Source organism: Leucopleurus acutus, assembly GCF_964270905.1.
Source record: "Leucopleurus acutus genome assembly, chromosome: 15".
In the NCBI taxonomy this organism is placed as follows: Eukaryota; Metazoa; Chordata; class Mammalia; order Artiodactyla; family Delphinidae; genus Leucopleurus; species Leucopleurus acutus.
Genome location: NC_139157.1, coordinates 48742567 through 48749658, shown reverse-complemented (window position 1 = coordinate 48749658; position 7092 = coordinate 48742567). Strand labels below are relative to the sequence as shown.

At 43.2% G+C, this 7092-nt stretch overlaps 1 pseudogene across 1 annotated transcript; it reads left to right on the top strand.

Moving 5' to 3' along the window:
* Window positions 1-1226: 1226 nt before the first annotated feature.
* On the top strand, window positions 1227-1486 carry LOC309971896 (V-type proton ATPase subunit e 1-like; annotated as a pseudogene). The gene has a single exon. The product of its transcript is annotated as a V-type proton ATPase subunit e 1-like (transcript).
* The last annotated feature ends 5606 nt before the right edge of the window (window positions 1487-7092 follow it).

Genomic DNA, 7092 nt, shown 5'->3' with positions numbered 1-7092 from the left:
CAGGGTAATTGCATTCCACCAGCGCAATCAGTTGCATTCCACAGGATGCAATTCATTTCTGTGGACAAGAATCATTGGTTATGATCAGTTTTCCACAACTTAAAAAGTTATAAAATAGCTCAAAGACAATGAAAGATGAAGATAACCCTAAAGGGTATACTAGACAGACATTCTATTTGGCAGGTGGGGGCGGGGGGGCCGCTCATTTCAAAATCTTTCACAGTGTTTACTGGCACCACAATATCATATTGTCCTTCTTGAAACATCTTCCTTTGCTTCTGTGCCAGCCCCGTCTCTTGATTTTCCTCTTACTTTGCCACTTTCTGTATCTCAGTCTCTTCGATCCTCCTCTTCCTCCCATTTTCTCTATATGTTGGAGTGCCCCAGGGCTCTGAGCTCTCTCTTCTCTTTTTACACTCTCCCTAGTAGCATCATGTAGCCCAAGAGTTAGTAAACTACAGTCCATGGGCCAAATCTGGCCTGCCACTTGCTTCTACAAATAAAGTTTTATTGGGACATAGTCATGCTCATTCATTCATAGATTACCTACAGCTGCTTTCATACTACAGTGGCAGACTTAAGTAACTATGACCGACTGTATGACCCACAAAGCCCAAAATATTTACTATCTGGACCTTCTGTTTGCCCTTCTGCTGGCAAACAGAAAACAGCATCCCAACCCGTGATCTAGTCCTATGGCTTTCAAAACTTACATTAATGACTCCCAAATTTATATGTCCAAGCTGACCTCACCCCAGCACTCCAGACTTGTTAATACCACTACCTTCTCCATGTCTCCATCACCTATCTAAAAGCCACCTCAAACTTACCATGGCCACCCTCAATCCTGCTTCTCTCCAGAACTTCCCACCTCAGTAAATGGCACTACTTTCACCCAGTTGCTTAGGCCAAAACCCTTGGTATCTTCTTTAACTCCTCTCCCGTTTTCACACTCCACATCCTTTTTCATCAGAAAATTCTAGTTGCTCTGCCTTTATAATAGAGCTTGATTCTGAACACTTCTCTCCACCTCCACTGCTAACCTCTTTATCCAAACCATCATCCCTTGCTAGATTATGCAACATCCTCCTAACTGGTCCCCTTGCTTCCTCCCTTGCCCCACACAGCAGGCAAGCATTTCTGAAAAATATAATTCAAGTTGACACTTCCGGATGGGACCAAAGTGAGGTGGCGGGGCAGGGAGACTGACACCTCCCGCAGCAACCATGGCGTATACTGGCTTCACAGTGCCTGTCGTCGTGATGAATGTGTTTTAGGGCTTCCTTGACTTCTTGGTGCCCTGGGTTCATCCCTGAGGGTCCCAACTGGGGAGTTATCATCATTACCATCACCATCTTGGTGACCTGTTCAGTTTGCTGCTATCTCTTTTGGCTGATTGCAGTTCTGGTCCAACTTAACCCTCTCTTTGGACCAGAGGTGAAAAATGAAACCATCTGGTGGGTACCTCAAACATCATTGGCCTTGAGGAAGAAGACCTGCTCACCAGGGCTCAGTCATTGAGGTCACGAAGAGAACTCCTCTAGATGCAAAAGCACCTCCATACCCAGACCACCTTCCCTGACTTGCCCACTTTGGCCGTCAGCTGCCTTAAACATTCCACCACATTTGAATATCTTATTCTAGAATGCAGTATTTTTTCCTGTCTCCTTCTTTACATTTTGATGAATGATATGTCTATTTAATCTAAACTGTGCTGCCTCCACAAAATGTTTATGTACTGTTCCGAGATAGAAAGTACCATCCTTCTGAGAAATAATGTTACTGTGTCTCCTCGGATCCTGTGGGTTTGAAGGTGGCTCCTGCCTGCTCACAAACTGAGAATGAGGGAAGTGTTTGAAAACTGTTATACACGGTAAGACTGCAGTGGGGCAGTCAGTAGGAGAACATGTTCAGAGGGAAAATCTGTCTCACCAGAATTATACCAAAAATATATACCAAAATATATTTTCAGGATGAATTTCTTATTTCTGCCATCTTTTGGAATAAATAATTTTTCTGCTTTCTATGTGAAAAAAAAAATATATATATATATAAAATTCAGATCATGACACTCCCTTGCTCAGCAGCTTCCTAGCACACTTAGAATAAAATCAAAGTCCTTCCATGACCCTGGCTGCTTCTCTGACTCATCTCCTACCTCTCTTTCTCAACCACTCTTCACTCCGGCCACACTGGCCTCCTAGCTCATTCCTCTAACACAGCAAACACACCCCGGTCCCTGCACTTTACGCTTGCTATTCCCTCGACTTCAGAACTTCTTTTTTTTTTTTTTTCACGTTGACTTTCTGTTTATTTTTCAATTTAAGATTATGTCCCAAATAAAAGAGCCACAACAATAAAACCAAACAGGGAATTCCCTGGTGGTCCAGTGGTTAGGACTCCACGCTCTCACTGCCAAAGGCCTGGGTTTGATTCCTGGTTGGGGAACTAAAATCCCACAAGCTGCAAAGCACGGCCAAAACCAAAAACAAAACAACAAGAGCAAAAATAAATAAATAAATAAATAACGCCCCGCCTGCCACAGTCTGGAAACTTTCCTGTAACTTTTATTTTCCCTGCTTTACTGAGATATAATTGACATATAACGTTGTGTAATTTTAAGGTGTACAATGTGATGACTTGATATATGTATAAATGGCAAAATTATTACTGTAGTAAGGTTAGGAAACACATCCATCACCTCACATAATTTTTTGGTGAAAACTTTTAAGATCTACTCTCTTAGCAACTTTCAAGTATACAATACAGTATTGTTAACTGTATTCATTATGCTGTACATTAGATCCCCATAATTTATTCATCTTATAACTGGTAATTTTACCCTTTGACCAGCTTCACCCATTTTCCCTACCCCTACCCCCACCCCCTGCCCCTGGTAACCACAAATCTAGTCTCTGTTTCTGAGTTCAATTTCCTCTACCTGAGACCTCTTTCCCCAAGAACCATATGGCCACTTCCTTACTTCAATCAGGTCACTGTTCAAATGTTGCCTCTTCTGAGAAGATTCCTCTGCTCCTCCTCAAGTATCAGTCGTCATCACTCTCTAGCCCCTTACCATGCCACCTTGTTTTTTCTTCAACCTAATATATATATATATTATATATATATATATATATATATATATATAAAACTGCTATATCATATATGTATATTATCACTACTATAGAATATAATCTCCATGAGGGCAGGAACTTTGACATATAGCAGGTGTGTTGAATGACTGAATACAGTAAGTATGTGTTGAATGACTGAGTGGACATAATCCAAACATAGGGAATAATGAAACAAAATTTAAGCAGTTTCCTAAGGGTGCCAGTTTCTCCACAAATGAATGGAAGAAAACTAAAAGGGCCTGGCTCAAACACTATCCACCACTCAGACAAGTCTTGGGTTCTCCTAAAGAGGAGCCCACTAACAGCACACTTTCCATCTTAGAAATACAATGAGGTCATTTTAACATAAATACAGTGCAGATGTATTTCTGCCAGTGGGTGGAAGGGACATGGGCAGATAGGGAGGGGATAAAGGAAGGGGACTAAGAGAAAACAGTGTTCGTGCATCCTTCTAAATCTAAGAGTAGTTGTTAGATTGGTTGACTTAGGGTCCCTGGCATGTGAGAAAATATTCTGATGTACAGCCTCCAGATCCCAGCCCTCATCACGATGTGGACTGTCTTGTTCAATGTGGACCATCAACCATTGAAAGATAGATGGTTTCTGTTCTCATCACATACCTACAGACTCCCCCAGCCCATTGCTCTCCCATAGCTCTAGCCCCTTATCCCAGCTCTCTACTGGACAACTCCACCCATCACGCCTCAGATTACCAGAATGACCTCTCTAAAATTCCCATGTAAATAGACCATGCCATCAGTAAAATCCTTCCATGGCCCCCTGGCTTTCAGAATTGTTTCATCTCCTCAGCATGGCCTCCAAGGCCTCCCAGGACTGGATCCCTGCTTACCTCTCAAGCATCACTTCCAGTCATGTCCCTCTTCTCCAGAATTGTAAGGTTCCATTGGATCCTGTGATGAGGGATGTTCATTTACACCACCATCCCTTCGCTCATGCTGTTCGTTCAGCCTAGAAATCCCCCCCCCCCACCTCCCCAGCTTACTGGCTAAATCAATTAATTCTTCAGGACACAGCTCAGGTGCTGCTTGATGTCTGATCCTTGATGACAATCAAATGAAGTTCCAAGTCCTTTCTCCAGTTTAAAAAAGGTGGAGTCAGAACAATCACTTAGTACCTGTGTGATCCTGGGCAAGTCATTTAACCTCTCAAAGTTTTCTCTTGTAGGTAATAATAGTGCCAACTTGGTTCTGAGTGTTAAACGAGATCCGTGTCTCCTCAACTTTAGTATCCAGCCATGGGTGATCATTTTCATGATAATTTTCATATCTATATATCATGTTTATAAATATATTTTAAAATAAACTTTAAATTGACTAACATTTTAAAACTAATTTTAATATGCTGTTTTAAATATATTATATGTATTAAGCAGAAGTTAGTGCTGGAAACAGAAACCTCTCTAGGTATTTCAAGAAGAGAGGGATACAATAAAAGGGATTATATGCTTTCAATATTGTTGGAAGGGCTGGAGGAGGAGTCAGGGGCCACAGCTTGAATATTTGTTTCAAGGTCACACCACCATAGTTGCAGCCCAGAAGTCAGCAGGCTGCTGCAACTGCAGGTGCAGCTGCTGTCACCACTGTAGCACGACCGCCTCATGCCCACTTATAGGAGGAGGATTGAACTGGTAACGCTGCACAATTCCAAAAGATAATGGAGCCTATGTCATTGGCTACCTCACCTGATGTCCACTGAGAGAAGACAAATAAGGGATGAAGGAAGGGGTGGTCTAAGGAACAAAAATAATTCTGGTTTTTGATTATCTTCGCTGCTCTTATGATACTCTTTTTTTTTAAGATTTTTTTTTTTGATGTGGACCATTTTTAAAGTCTTTATTGAATTTGTTACAATATTGCTTCTGTTTTATGTTTTGCTTTTTTGGCCACAAGGCACGTGGGATCTTAGCTCCCTGACCAGGGATCGAACCCACACCCTCTGTGTTGGAAGGTGGGTCTTAACCACTGGACAACCAGGGAAGTCCCAATACTCTTCCTTGAAAGGGGCTTTTATTTCCTGACCCCCATCTTCCCTCTTCCTTCCCACCCCCCCACCTCTATCCTGCTGGTTCCAACTGTCTTTCATTTCCTCAAGCAGCTGTAATTGGTCATTTGCTGTAGAAGCCTGGGAGAAGGTTTAAGGGAGTGGATATTTGTAAGACTGGTCCTTCGCTTAATAAATACATGTTTTACTTGTGTCTGCTCTGTATGAGGAGGCAACATGAGTAGAAGCTATGATCCCTTACATAAAAACTTTAGATAGATAGACAGATAGATAGATAGAGATATATGCTATATGCCAGATAGTATGCTAAGGCCTTAACGTTGGTTATCTCATTTACTTCTCACAGCTCTCTAACCAATGCTGTTCTCATCTCCGTACTCAGATAAGAAAAATGAAACACCCAGAGAACAAGCAATCTGTTTAAGGTTGCCGAAGCTTTAGAGTTACAGAGCCAGGTTCCAGCCCAGCCCTGTACACTCTAAAGCTACCACTCATGACCACAACACTGCCACTGCTTGCTACAAAACGTGTGGGTTTTGCAGAGTTACCGTTGAAATGACTGGAGCGGAAATCTGGTGACTTCAAACCACAAGTCCCCTCAACCTCCATAAGAAATGCCCACAAGTTACTGTGCAGTAAGCCCCGGAAGACACCCATTTGGCCCTGTGTTCAAGTCAAAGTCTTTAAAACTCAAAGGAGGAAGTAATTTCTTCTGGGTGAGGCCTTTGAGGACAGGCCTCCAGAAGGATTTGACATTTGATTTCAGATTTGAAGGCTAAGCATATATTGCCAGGCAGAGGTGGGGTAGGGAGCATGCTCAGGTGGAGAAGATAGCCTGAGTAAAGATCCAGATGTAAAAAGTCAGGACCTGTGTGAGGCCATAGTGTGCAGCACATGAGCAGATGGGATGGGAGCAGGCGTGTGTTGCACTCAGCCTCCTACCTGGCACACAGGAAATACTGGACATGTCTTCCTGAAGGGCCTTAGAACACACCGTAAGAGCTCTGTAGTCGGACGCCTGGTCGTAAATATCTCCGCAATAAAAGCTGCGAGACCCTGGGAAAGTCACATCTCTCTAGTGTCACTGCCTCATCAAAATGATTGAAAGTGACAGTCCTACTTCACCGGGCCATGGTAAGGGTCTAATGAGCTGAGTCCTGTAAAGTGCTCTAGTCATCGTTTCAGTTGCAAATAACAGCAAACCTAACTCAGAAAAGCTTAAGTAAGGAACGGACTTTTTGACTCATTATGGTAAAAGGCCGGACGTATAACTAGCTGCCTGCGTGGTGGGATCCAGAGGGACAATGTCATCAGGTTTCCCCCTCTCTCTCATTCTCCATCTCTTCTCCTCTCTGCTCTTCTCTGCTTTTCTGTGTAGATTTCAACCCCAGAAGAAGAGAGAAACCCACTCTCTCTCGTACCTTTAAGTCAAATTTCCTAAAGCTGGGCTTGGAGATGGGGGAGAGTAGAATGCTCTGATTGGCTGGCCTGCGGCTTGGGGTGGAAGAATGCTCTGATTGGCTGGTCTGTGTCACATGCTCAGCTCTCGTTAATGGCCACCCGAAGGGATCTCACTAACGGGGGGACAAACGCCTTTCCTGGAAAGAGATTCCAACTAGACAAACAACATTTAGAAGCTTTTAACAGCGTGCCTGGCCCTTGGTAAGTGTTTACTAATAGCTAATGCTATGAAGCTAGGCCAAAAAGAATAAGTTAAGGCCACATGCATGGGGCCTTGAATTTTAGGCTAAAACTAGCGAGCTTTAGTTAAACGTCTGTGGGGAGCCGCCAAGGCTTTGTCCAATGTGGTGGACAAAGTATGTTTTAGGAAGATTGGTCTGATAATGGGAGTGTGACAGAGGGTAGAGAAGTTGGTGGTAGGAAGGTCAGCCGGGAAGCTGATAAATTGGTCCGCTGGGAGGCTGATATATTCCGA